Here is a 13,631-nt window from a genome sequence, read left to right as displayed (position 1 = left end):
TTTCTGGATGGTTTTATAATGGAAAATCATCCATTGACAATGGGTTTGCATTAGAGATATGATCAAAGAAAACATCTCTAATCGTATGTTCTTCATTTCCGAGTGGCAATAATAGGCCTCCCAACCTGTCATTGTAGGAGACTATAAATAATGCTGAAGCCCTTTGATCACTAACTCCTCATTCTGACCTTATTTACTTTTTTTTAAAACAAGGGCTTGCCTCTGATGATATAGGGAATCTAAGCTGCTCATGGTGGTTATATACCAGTTTATTTAAGGTGGTATAGTATGTTGGTCCTGAGCCTGAACTGAAATGTCACGTTCTTTGAAAGTACATCCATGCTTTTGCCACACAATAAACAGCCCCAAACCCTGAAACATCAAGAAACGAGCAAAAGAGCAAATTGCAGGATATCTAGATGACTCAATAACTCAATAAGAGATATAATTCTTTTAATCTATTGTACAGCAAGATGTGAGAAAAGGTAGTTGTACAATCTGTGGCTGATGTGGGAAGCTGTTAGTCCTTCTGACTTTAATGCTGAGCTGAAAAACCCAGTTGGTTTTATGGGGCAAATTGCTGTATTAATTCAGTGCCCTTATGATTAATTTTGATGATTTCTATAGCACAATATTTGCTTCACAATCATTTTCAGTGGTCATTCCTTTGAAAAGCTCTCCACTGGAATAGCAGTTAGCATTTATCATGGGAAAGACCCACCTTGAAGAACTGCCCTGATAGCCTTTTCAGAAAATGTTGGCATTTAAGTTGAAAACTTCCAGGTTTCTTCTGGACATAAAACCGGCTCTGCCAGACTTCTGAGGAGATCTACTGCTGTGTTGCCAAAAGAAAAGCAAGAAAGAGAAACAAGTATTCTTATGAGGTTTCTAGTCTAATTTTGCAGATCCATAATGTTTGGATAACCATCTGAATTTTAAAGTGGTTGGTTGAACTGTGTCCCTTCCCCATGAGGAATCTTTTGAAGTTTACCCCCTCACTAATCATGAACTGGAATGCATTCAGTGTAAACCATATAATGAAACCCAAACAAGAGGTGACTGGGGATCACGGATAGAACAATGGGGCAAGAGTTGAGAAAGCTAGACTGAGTTCTTAGCAAGTAAGAATTTCCTAAATGGTCTTGAAAAACTCATTTACTGTTCCAGTTTTCCCCCAATATTTGGAAGATAATAATGTTTTATGCCCATGAATTTCCAGGCATTCTTTTCAAATTCGTCCTTGGAGTTCAGTCTGCCTTAATACTCATATTGATTCCATTCTTTAATTTTTATGATAGCAGGGGCAAAGATATTATAAGCATATTTCATCATTATATCCCAGCTTTTAATAAATTCTGTCTAATTCAAAATCAGTCTGAGGGTTTCTTTTTGACACAATCTCATAACATTATTTCTTTGCCTTTGGAGAGTTCTTTATCTGGGGAGAAGATGGTTCAACAAAACAAATAAAACTCATGCCTATCCTCCTCACTAGCCCTGAAAGGAGTTGGCAAAACAAGTAAGTTGATGGGGAAAGCCTGGTTATGGAAAGAGGGGAATTCCTTAATTTGCATGAGAGTTCTGTCTATGAAAGTGAAGATAAGGCAAGTCAATAAACAGTTATTAAACTCCTATTAGGTGTCAGGCACTATGCTAAGTGTTAGAGATACAGAAAAAGATAATAAGCAACCCTTACCTTCAAGAGACTTGCAAAATCTTTCAATTAAGCTGAGAAATCCTATGTGTGTGGGTGGATAGAGGGGAAATTAGTAGATCATCATCATCAGATAAATCACTAATTCTGGTACATATAGGCCCAACCAACTGCTCTAATGGTGATGGTAATTTATGAGAGCATGTTCTACCTGAATAATCTGAAAGGTAGCTTTTCTTTTACCACATAACTATCTCTCTCTCTCTTTCTCTCTCTTTCTCTCTATCTCTGTCTGTCTGTCTCTGTCTCTGTCTCTCTCTCTTGCTTTCCTTTCTCTTCCTCCTCCTCCTCTTCCTTTTCTTCTTCTTTTTTCTTTCTTTTCTTCTTCTTTCCCAGCCTTTTTACATGATGTGAATAGTTCTTGCTAAGAACATTCAGATTTACTTGCTTCTTGATGGCCATTCCTGTGCTGCAACCAGTTTCCTTATGAGATAGACAAGTTCCTGATTGTAATATTTAGCTTAAACTAAGGTGGAGATTTATATCTCCTCTAGTTTATTACTGAAACCATGATTACCTATATGTAGAAGAAATTTTCCTTTTATATTTAAACCATCTTGATCAATTTGCCTAATCAATTCATTTCATGGAAGCTGCCATGAATATTAAAAATAGAATATCCAAAATGAAAGAATCAGAGGGTGTCTTTCCAACATGACTTAGTTCAGTGATGGCAAACCAAACCATCAGAAGAACTATTGAAGTAAACTGAAAAAGTGTTCAGTTCTTCCTCTGTCATCATACTTTTCTTCACTCCCAAACCTCTTTACCACCACACATTTACACTTAAAGTACTTGGGCAAATTCAATGATATCTGATTGGAGACATAAACTGAGATATAAAATAACTTCACAGGATCATAGAATTTAAGCTGGAAGGAATATTACCTAATTGAATTCCCTTATTTTTTTAGAAAAGAAAACTCAGGTAATCAGTAGCAGAGCTGACATTCCACTTTCAGTCTTTGACTTCAAATTCAGGACTCTGCTACTATATTCTGATTTGGAGATACTACTTTGAGCTTAGGCTTGTTGCTATTTCTGTTTAATGATGTTATTAGCAAATATATTTTTACCTAAATAGGAAGCAGAGAAAGTAATAGATACTTATCTTCCTACATTTGGAGATTTATAGAAAAAAGGTCTTGTCTAGAATCAAGATGAGCTTGGAACTTTTGTTTTTCATTAGCATAGAAAAGATGTTCTCAAGGGCTTGATTGAAGAATGATTCATAGCTTGGACTAGGATTCTTGTGGTTGTGGTTTGAGTTCAGCTTGGGGAATGGCAGGGTTGGTCTACCTCCTCAGAGTAGGCTGGGCAATTTTGACAATGCCAGACCACAAAGCCAAGCATCAAGGGATCAGGGCATGGGCCATTTAAAATGAAAATCTGCTTGGGAACAAGTGGCTTAACTGTACCCAAGCTACTTCTCAAAATCTTCCAAGTAAATGGTAACCTGCCCCTTTGTTTTTCTCTACCACTACTGTGGCTCCCTTTATCTCCTTCCTGTGTTCTTCTTGTAGCCCCAAAACCTTGATGGGTTATCTTTATCATTCCATCACTAACAAGCTGACAAGCTCCATTTTCATGATTTAAAAACACCAGAATTCTTTCAACTGATCATAATCCTCTATCATTCCATCTCTCATTGTGATCTTAATTCCTTATTCCTCAGTTCTATTCCAGGTTTCCACTTCTACTCTGGTTTTACTTTTCTTTTTTGACAATCTCAATTCTTAAGTTTACCAGTTCAATTACTAGATTCCTCTTTACTCTCTAGATCCTTCCTCAATTGCCCCATTACTGTTTATCCCTTGATGAAGCACATCTCTGAATTACTATCACCATCTTCCACCTCTGTTTCTACTCATGTGTTACAGAATGGAGCAAGAGTAAGCCACATAACTGTATTGACTAAACCCATTATAAATTTATGTTCTTTAATTGCAACAGGGTACCCACTAAAAAAAGGCAATCCTTTTATTCATCCCCGATTGAGTCCCTATCCATATCCACAAAGAGGCTATTCTAAATATTGTCTTCAGTTCTCAAGTCCCATGCCATCAATTTCCTAATCCTAATATCTGAAGAACTTTCTACTGAAAAAATAAAGCTTATTCATTATGAACCCCTCTTTACATTTTACAGCCTTTTAGTATTCTTCCACAGTCTGTCCTTTACTTCATATCCTGATGAAGTGATCCTTCTCTTTGCCAAAGCCAACACCTCTAAATGTACCCATAATTCTATGCCCATTTATATTCTTAAGTGCTCGCCCCTTACAATCATCTCTTTTTCTCTCTAATTGTCAAACCTTCCATTCCCTGCTGAATTAAGGACATCTTCCTCCCTTTTTCCAGAGGATCAATTCCCATCTTCATAAAAACAAAACTCACAATACTACTTGGGAGAAATCTCAGTAGCATGAATGGTATGAATAGCATGTCTTTAGTGAAGCTAGTATCTGCATTCCATCTTGTAACCTGCTTTCTTGAGAATCTCAGCTCACTCCTTGACTTCCTCTGTCATCCACATATCTAGTCTGCATTCCTCTTGGTACCTAGCCACAATGCATCTTCATTCTGTGGTGCATTATCAGACTGTTACCATTTTTGAAACTTTCTTGCCATTTGGCTGGCAATCTGCTTATCCTGCTCATTAAGGTTTCCAAGTTCTTTTTTTTTTTTTTTTTTTTTTTTCCCTGAGACTAGGGTTAAGTGACTTGCCCAGAGTCACACAGCTAGGAAGTGTTAAGTGTCTGAGGTCAAATTTGAACTCGGATCCTCCTGAATTCAAGGCTGCTGCACTATCCACTATGCCACCTAGCTGCCCCCAAGGTTTCCAAGTTCTTAATTGGTTTCTCTACTTCCTATATCTCCTCCTCACTTCCATTCTTCCTCTTCCTAGCAAAATCTGCTCTATTCCACTAAAGATGTGCCTCAAATCCAGGATACTATAGGAAAGTGAATCTTTTCCTATTAGCACATGAACCACATGCCAACAGCATTTGAGAAATTGTCTCATCCTACATGTAGACATATGTTATCTGCATTACAGCTATTGGGTCTTCATGGGAAAGCTAGAACTAGTGTCCAGATCAGAAGAGAAGTCAGTTCTATTGTGTTGGTAACTTGGTTTTCTAGGGAGGAATGATGGAAAATATTATGTACTGAGAGCAGAACTGAATTAGCTTAAGAGAAATTCACAAGATCAGCAGAGGACAGAGTAGCTGACTAAACATAGACCAAATCAGTGGAAGAATGGCATAATAAAGGCACCATTTGAGCAGCAGACATCATACAGAGTACCCTACTATGAAAAAAATTATTTGTCTAAATACTGGAACACTTCAAAATACTTAGTAATGGAGATTTATTTTTGTTCCTTGGACTTTGATTAAATGTATTTTGCTTGTTGCAAAAATATATTTATTGGTTTTCTTTCTTTTTTTTTTTTATAAAAGGTCTCTTTATACACTGTAACAAATATGACATAGAATAAGGGGATTGGTACACTTACCTGTTCAATGTAGGGTCTCAGGGTGTTTTTTGGAGGTAGAAGGTGTTAGACAATTTAAAAAAAATTTTTGTTAATATATTTCATTTTTATATCACCTCCATATTCAAATATATCTACTCTATTGAAATCATTGAACTGTCCTTTATAACAAAGAACAAAATAAACAAAGAAACAAGAAATAAACTGTAGTTTATCAATCCAACCAATACATCACTGGTGTAAACTCTACACTGAGCTAAAATAAGTCGCTCAATTCTCCTCTAAAGCACCAAGTCATTATTTTTATCCAGTGTTTGGCATTTTCAGATTGGTTGTTCTTTCCTTTTTTTAAAAAAAATGTTTTTGTTTTATTATTAAACTTAAATACAAAAAAAATTTTTTTGAAAAGAAATAAAGACAGAATAAAAACAAAATAAAAAACATTGTCATGTGCCCAGCAGAATATTGGGGAATACAATAAATTTCATTTCACAAAAGTGCATATAATAATAAAAGATATCATTCTTAACTGTCCAACTTTCTTTCAGGTTTTCTTTTGTTCTCTGCTGTGTACTTTTTACTTTATTTTTTCCCCTCCTTTCCTTCCCATGTCACTTCCTCTAAGAAGGCTATAGTTAAGCATAGATAGATTTATATATACATATATGTATATACATACCTGCATACACACATTTATATATATATATATATATATATATACATTTATACATACTTATCCACATATACATACACACATATACATATATATACATTCACAAACATATATCTAAGACAAAATTAATGTGGTTGATATATAATGTAGATTTCTCTCTTAGAGTAAACCTTTTAAAGTTTGACTTTGTCAAATGATTTGTCAATAATTGTTACCTCTCCTTTTTTTTTCAATAAATTCTACTCCTGATCATTATTATGTTTGTGTATGTCTCTTATTTCCTATCCCTGCTAACTTTTTTCCTTTCCTTCTATCTTTTAACTTGCTTTGCTATATTACTTAACTTCCCTATCTCTCTACATGGATTCCCCCCTTATCTTCTTCATCTACCCTTTTCTGCTTTAACCCATTCCTATTAACTACATATCTTATGCCACTTTTGCTAATCGAAAAATCTTCTGTACCCCATTTTACCCTATGCCACTTTTCCTCCCTCTTTATCCCGTTCTCATTAATCTATATACCTTATCCTCTTCCTGTTTATTTACATTATCTTTCTATACCCCACTTTATCTTCTTCCCTCCCCCCTTATTTCTTTAAGATATGCCAATATCTTTAAGATATTGGAGGGTGCTGTACCCTTCCAGATTTATATATATAATAATATATATATTTAATATTTCCTCTTTAACCTATTCCCTATGCAAGTAAGTTTTTAGAGCTACCAGCCCTGCTCCTCTCATCTTATACCTCTTTGTTGATTCTTGCTCTTGCACTTTATTTACATAGCATAATTACAATTCTTTTCTTTTCCTAGATGGTTTTTACTTATTTGAATATTCAGCTATACCTCAAATTTTCTTTTGGATTGCCCAATTAATAATGTCAATTTTAGACATATGATTTACATTTTCATGCATGAAACAGAAATAATTTGTCTTTATCGAGTCTTCTGAAATTTGTTTTTGATGTTGGCTTTAATATATTACTTTCCTATTGAATTCAGGTTTGAGACAAAATCCTGAAAATCTGACAATTTGTTGAATGTCCATTTTCCTCTCATTCAATATTATACTTAATTTTTCTGTATATAATATTTTCAGCTGTAAGTAGTTTTCTTTTTTATTGTTGATAGTATTCTTTTATTATAGCTACTAATAAATCCTGTGCAATTTTTCTTGTAGCTCCATCCTATTTGAATTATATTGTTGTTGCTTGCAAAATTTTCTCTTTGATTTGGGAGTTTCCAAATTTAGCAATGATATTTCTATATGTTTTCCTTGTAGGATCTCTTTGAGTTGGTTGTCTGTGGATTTTTTTTTTCTATTTTTACTTTCATCTCTTCTACTATCACTTCAGGACAATTTTCTTTGATTATTTCTTGTATTATTGTGTGAAGGTTCTTTTTTTAGTCATAGTTTTCAGATAGTCCAATTATTCTTACGTATTCTCTTTTTGCTCTGTTTTCTAGATCTTTTGTTTTCTTAGAAGATGTTTCACATTCTCTTCTATTTTTTCACTGTTTGTATTATGTTTTATGATTTCTTAAACTCTGGCTTTCCTTGCTTCCACTTGCCCAACTCTAATTCTCAAAGAGTTATTTTCTTCTTTAGAACTCTGGATCTACTTTTTTATTTGCTTGACTTTCTCTTCCCAATCTTCTTTTTCTTGAATTGATCTTATTTATTTATTTATTTTAATTTTTTTCCCCCTTAATCTCTTTCAATTGATTTTTATTTTATTTTTCATTAGCTTTTTGTTTTCAAAATATATGCATAGATAATTTTTAACATTCACTTGTGAAAAACCTTGTGCTCCAAATTTTTCTCTCCTTTTGCCCCACTCCCTCCCCTAGACAATAAATAACAAATATATAGTAAACATGTGAATTTGATTTTTAAAGTCTTTCTTGACTTCCATTATAAATTCTTTTTAGGCAAATACCATTTAACATTACTCTTTGGGTTAAAGGAGAATTTTTCCTTTTACTTCAATATCCTCTTTGAAGATGAACCCCTATATTCCCTGTTCCCATAGTAACTTTCTAATGTTGGGTTCTTTATCTTTGCCTGTTTACCTTTTTTTCCCTTAAATAAAAATCTAATAGTGTAATCACCTCTAATTCTGAGATGAGGAAATGCTGTCTCTGGCTTTATTTCAGTTTTCTTCTCTGACCTGGAACCCAAAACCAAGAACATCACTCTCCTGAAAGTGCGGGAAGCCTGTAGCAATCCTGTCCCACTGCTTCTGCAGTCACTGGGTATACTGGTTCCTTCTTGTCCAGGGTTACATCTCTGCATCACCATTGGGGTTGGCATTCCTTATCAGAAGAGATTCCCCACATTTTCCCTGACCTCTGACTCCCCAATTTGTCTAGGAGATGAAAAGTCTTCTTGTTTTGAGCTGAAGCTACCTCCAAACCTAGTAAACCCTAGGTCCTAGGGCTTTCTTTTGCTGCTCCAGCTGAGCTAGGCTGGAGGTGTTAACCCTTCAAATTGGTTAATTCTCCTTCCAGGGATTTTTTCTTGGGGCTTCTCTGGCTATCTTCTTTTAAGACAACCTTCCCCAAGGTTCTTCCCCAAGTCTTATTTGTTTTTCTACAGATCTACATTTGCCCTCAGGGGCAGTTTTTTGTTTGTTTGTTTTTGTTTGTTTGTTTGTTTGTTTGGGGGGGAATTCTGGAGAGCTTGGAATTTTCTGACCTACTCAGCCATCTTCCTTCCTCCCATTATTCTTTCCTTTGATATTGTAGTAGTCAACACATTTTTTTTTTTGCTTGCTTCACTCTGCTTCAATTCACAAGTCTTCCTGGGCTTCTCTGAATCTTTGAATTTGTTATTTCTTATAATGTTCCATTATATTCATATTCCATAATTTGTTTATTGGAATTTTTAAAACTCAATATGGTAGGATGTTTATTATTTTCAAACCTCATTTTTATAGTAATGTGGCTCAGAGACATTAATTTGCTCAATGTCATGGAATTGTCCTCTCTTTAAATCCTTCTCTTCCTTTAAGATTCTGCTCAGATGCCATCTTGTTCACTTAATCTTTCCTGAATTTCCAGCTGAAAATTAGCATTTGCTTCTCAGAATTTCCTAAAACACTTTGCCTGGACTTCTCCTTTGACCAAATCATCTTTTGTTTTGATCTGTGTTCCAAAAAACACAGAAAAAATAGAACTAAGATTTGCTCAAGGATAGCCAAACCTACTTCTTTCCCTAAAATAACTAGGATCTTTTCTGCCATAGGCATCCCTAAGAAGGGTTTTTTTTGGGGGAGGTGCTTATAAGGAATTTTGTATAATTTTGCAATGCTGGATATCCCCCTCTGCAAGAGTACAGTCAGGAATCAGTGAGCAGATGCAGCTCAGTGCCATTGAACAGTCATCAATTATGTCTTTGTCTTGAGACCTGTCACTCTGAATTAAAGATTTGCCCAATTTATTAGCATCTCTACTAACAACCTTTTTTAATTAAGATGCTGATGCTGTCAGTAACATGGATTACTTTTTTTTTTTTTGGCTCCTTGATGAATGAATCTTTCTGCATAAGTAAGTTTTGTTACATCACTCGCTTGTTTTAAACTGCTCTTATGATTATCTCTCCCAGATATGCCGGATACCTTCCAATTAGCTGGCCATTAAAAGTGGACACAGCTTTCTGAAGTTGCTTTGAAAAATTTTGAATTGATAACAAAATCCCTGTCTCTTCATGAAGTGTGTGACAAGGGATTTAAAATGAGCAAACCCACCTTCTCTAGTCAACAGTGAAAAATGACAATTCTGAAGCCCTTCCTATCAGAAAAGGCCTTTCCTGTCTTGAATCACATAATTCTTTGAATCTCTCTTCTATACATTATATTCTAGTATTCAGGGAGGACTTGTGCCTCTGGTGGGAGGACTTGCTGAACTATTTTCAATGTTGCTCATCTACCTTTGCTGACTACCTATTCCCCAACTCTTACCTGTGACTCTAAGAAGTTGTAACGTGGGCAGGTAAGATCTGGTTTATAGATCATATCCTGGTAAAATTGTCTCAGCAAACTGTCTAAAATGGATTGAAGGTAACTGTCGGATTTCAAACCTGTCAGTGATAAGAGGTAAGTCTACTTCAAGTACATGAAAACTTCCCCTGGTTGTATGGGTAGATGAGAATAATTTATTCCAATGATTGTGAAGGCAGCTGAATCAAGTGTTATGGAACTCTTTGAATTGACTTTTGTCTTGCCACTGGACTTCTATTATGCTAGAAAAGAGAGACTGAGAGATTCAATGTTTCAACTAAATCCAATTTGCATGCAAGTTATCACCCTGTAATATCTTTATTGCTTTTCAAAAAGGAAGGACAAACAACAATTCCAGTCTGCTTTTCTTATTTTCTTATTTCTTATTATTTATTATTAGGCAGCTAGTTGGTATAGTGAAAAGCACTGGGCCTGAAATCCTGATAATCTGAGTTCAAAATCAGTCACTTATTCTATGACTCTGGACAAGTCACTTTACACTTAATGCCTCAGTACCTTCATTTGTAAAATGAATCGAGAAGGAAATGGAAAATCATTCTATTACCTTTGCTAAGAAAATCCCGTGGAAAAAGTCCATAGCTTCACAAAATTAGACAGGACAAAATAACTAAATAATAACAATTATTTTGTTTCCCGTGTTAAAGTGTAAACTGTATGTGGGAAGCAACCATGCCTTACTAATGTTTATAGTTTGACTCCCCAGTGCCTGACATAGTGTTTTGCACTTTGTAGTAACTTGTTAAATGATTCTTTGACTCCCTACCCTTCATGCACTATATTTAATCACCAAAACCGGTCAATCCTTCCTTCATAATTAATTCTTCTAATAGCTACATCTCTTCCTTTCTACATTTACTGTTATATTTCTAGGATTGCTTTATATCTGGATTACTGTAGATGGCCAGAACTCTGGAGAAGTATACTTGAAATAAGGATACTTACAACAAGGTTTTAACTCAGTGGAATTGATGAGATGATGATTTTCTAGTTTACATATACTCAGTACTTACTATGGTGATGTCATGGTTCTCTAGTTCACACATACTCAGTAAGTTGTAATGACGTAATTGAAATAGGGTATTTAAGGGCTGAGAAAACTGAGGACAGTCCGTTAGAGTGAACAGACTGTGAAGGAGACAATAAAGACTTTAGATTCTATTGAACTTCCTCATGGTAACTATTGAGACCAAGACCCATCCAGATTATCTCCAGAAAGCTAGCTCATACATTACATTTTGGTGTCTGAATGTGGGGCATTGCAAGAAGCACACTACATTTTGAGGCTGTGGACATAAAGACTACATTTAGCAGTTTGACTGATGACCATAAATTCAGTGGAGAAGTCCCCATGACCCAGAAATAAGGTAAGTAAACTAACCACTTTCATTTTTCAGCTGAAATGGGACACATACTAAGAAAAGAACCCTCCTCACCCCCAGGGGAAGTGTGTAGCAAGCATAGTTAGGTTAATAAAGAAGCAAGATTTGTTGAAAACTTGGGAGAAGATCACTGGACTCTTAGAAATATTAGAGTGCATGTCTCCTTGGTTCTTTCAGGAAGAAAAATTAGAGCCAGATAAGTGGAAAATGGTGGGAGAGCAACTATTTGAATATAACAAAGATAATGATTCTGATTCAATTCTTGAGCAAACATTCTATATATACAACATAATACAATTGGCTTTAAGGAATCTCACAAGTTTTAAAATAAGGAAAAAGGAGAAAGAGTGGGGGGATGGACAAAGCAGGTGAAAAGCATGAAGAATTGGACCAGAAAGGAGTTAAGTAGAGTGCTGATAAAATTAAGGAGTGTGGTCCTTCTCAGCAGGAGCCCTTAGAGCATTCCCCATCTCATAACTCTCCCCCCTCAATTTCACCTATGTGAAAGAAGGAGGAGGAATGGGAAGGGGCAGTGACACCATCAGCACCACCCATGCAGCAGCTTTGCCCACACCCTATGACAAGATTACAAAAGGCATTGATTAAAGCTAAAGATGAAGGAGAGAATACATCTGATTTGAAAATAGAAGCATACACTGTGATAGAAGAGTTTCGCTCTTCAGGTCAAGAAAGAAGAAGATATACTCCTTTTAATCTGGAAATTATCAAAAACCTGAAAAAGATTTGTACTCTTTATGGGTCTACATTGTCTTATGTTAAGACTATATTAGAGAATTTGGCTTATAAAATTTTAACCCCTAGTGATTGGAAATCTATAGCAAAGACATGTTTAGAACCCAGACAAAACTTGTTATGGCTTTCTGAGTATAGTGAACTCTGTAGAATATAAGCCCAACAAAATAGGAAACCTGGAATTAATATACCAGTCACCTTTGACCAACTAACAGGTATAAGTCGTTATGCAGACGCTTTAGAGCAGATTAATTGCCCTATAGCAGCATATGAACAAATTGCTTCTGCTGCTATCAAAGCATGGGGCAGCCTCCCAGGAATACAAGAGAGAGGAAGCCTTCATGAAAATAGCACAAGGTCCAAATGAACCCTTTGCTGATTTTGTGAACATCTGCAGACAGCTGTCATACAAACCATTGGTGAAAATGCAGCAACAGAAATTCTGATAAGACAATTTGCTAAAGAAAATGCTAATGAGGATTGTAGAAGAATTATACTGGGACTACACAAGGATGCTCCTTTATAGGAGATCATAAGATGCTGTGCCACAGTGGGCACAGATACCTTTTATAGCCAGGCTATGATGCAGACTTCTCAAAATCCAAACATGGGAAGACAGGGTCCTTTTTTGCCAAGAGACTTCCAGAGAGACTCATCAGTGCTTTCAATGTGATAAAGTAAGGCATCTGAAAGTTCAATGTTGGCATAGAAGACAGGGTGAGAGAACAAGAACCAAAACGCAACAGAGGCTTCCATTAGCCATCAGAATGTAGATTGACTCAGGAAAACAGGAAGCAGGGCCCAGCTCCAGGGCCCCAGGCATGATGGCAACCAATGCTACACACAGAGAGTTTTTAGAGTTCAGTACTCCAACATGATCAATCAGCCAAGAAGCAACCTGATGGGAGAAAGGGATTATAATTGGGGAGAACAGAGTTATATGCAGTTGGGACTACTAAGATACCCTTTGGAGAGATGAAATCTGTCCCTGTCTGACCTATAGATCCTTTGCCTCCAGGCACAGTAGGCTTGACTATTTCACCTCTTGAGAGTTCTTATAAAACAGTGTCCATACATACACTGATGTGGGAAACTGGGGAATGTGTAGATAATATAATAACCTTCTTTAAGTTATTAGAATTCCCCTTTATTTGTTGTAAAAAAAGAAATCTGAAAAATGGTGGATGTTGACTGATTTAAGAAAAGTAAATGAGCAGATGGAAACTATGGGAACTCTTCAGCCTAGACTTCCATCTTCAATTGCCTCTTTGAGTTATAGACATTAAGGATTGTTTCTATTTTATCCCTTGGATAAGGAGGATATGAAAAGACTTGCCTTTTCAGTGCCAAGTGTTAATTTAGCTAAGCCTTTTAAAAGATATGAATGGACAGTTTTGCTACAGGGAATGAAAAATAGCCCTACTATGTGCAATATGTATGTGGCTACTGCTCTTACTCCAGTAAGAAAAGCATTTCCAAAAGTTATGTTGTTACATTACATGGATGATATCTTGGGGTGTGCACCTGAGGAGCAAATGTTAGAAGCATGTCTACAAAAGGCCATAGAAACACTAAGGAACTACAAAT

Source organism: Sminthopsis crassicaudata, chromosome 1 (assembly GCF_048593235.1).
Source record: "Sminthopsis crassicaudata isolate SCR6 chromosome 1, ASM4859323v1, whole genome shotgun sequence".
In the NCBI taxonomy this organism is placed as follows: Eukaryota; Metazoa; Chordata; class Mammalia; order Dasyuromorphia; family Dasyuridae; genus Sminthopsis; species Sminthopsis crassicaudata.
The sequence above is the reverse complement of the archived record's forward strand: the minus strand, read 5'-3'. Positions refer to the sequence as shown.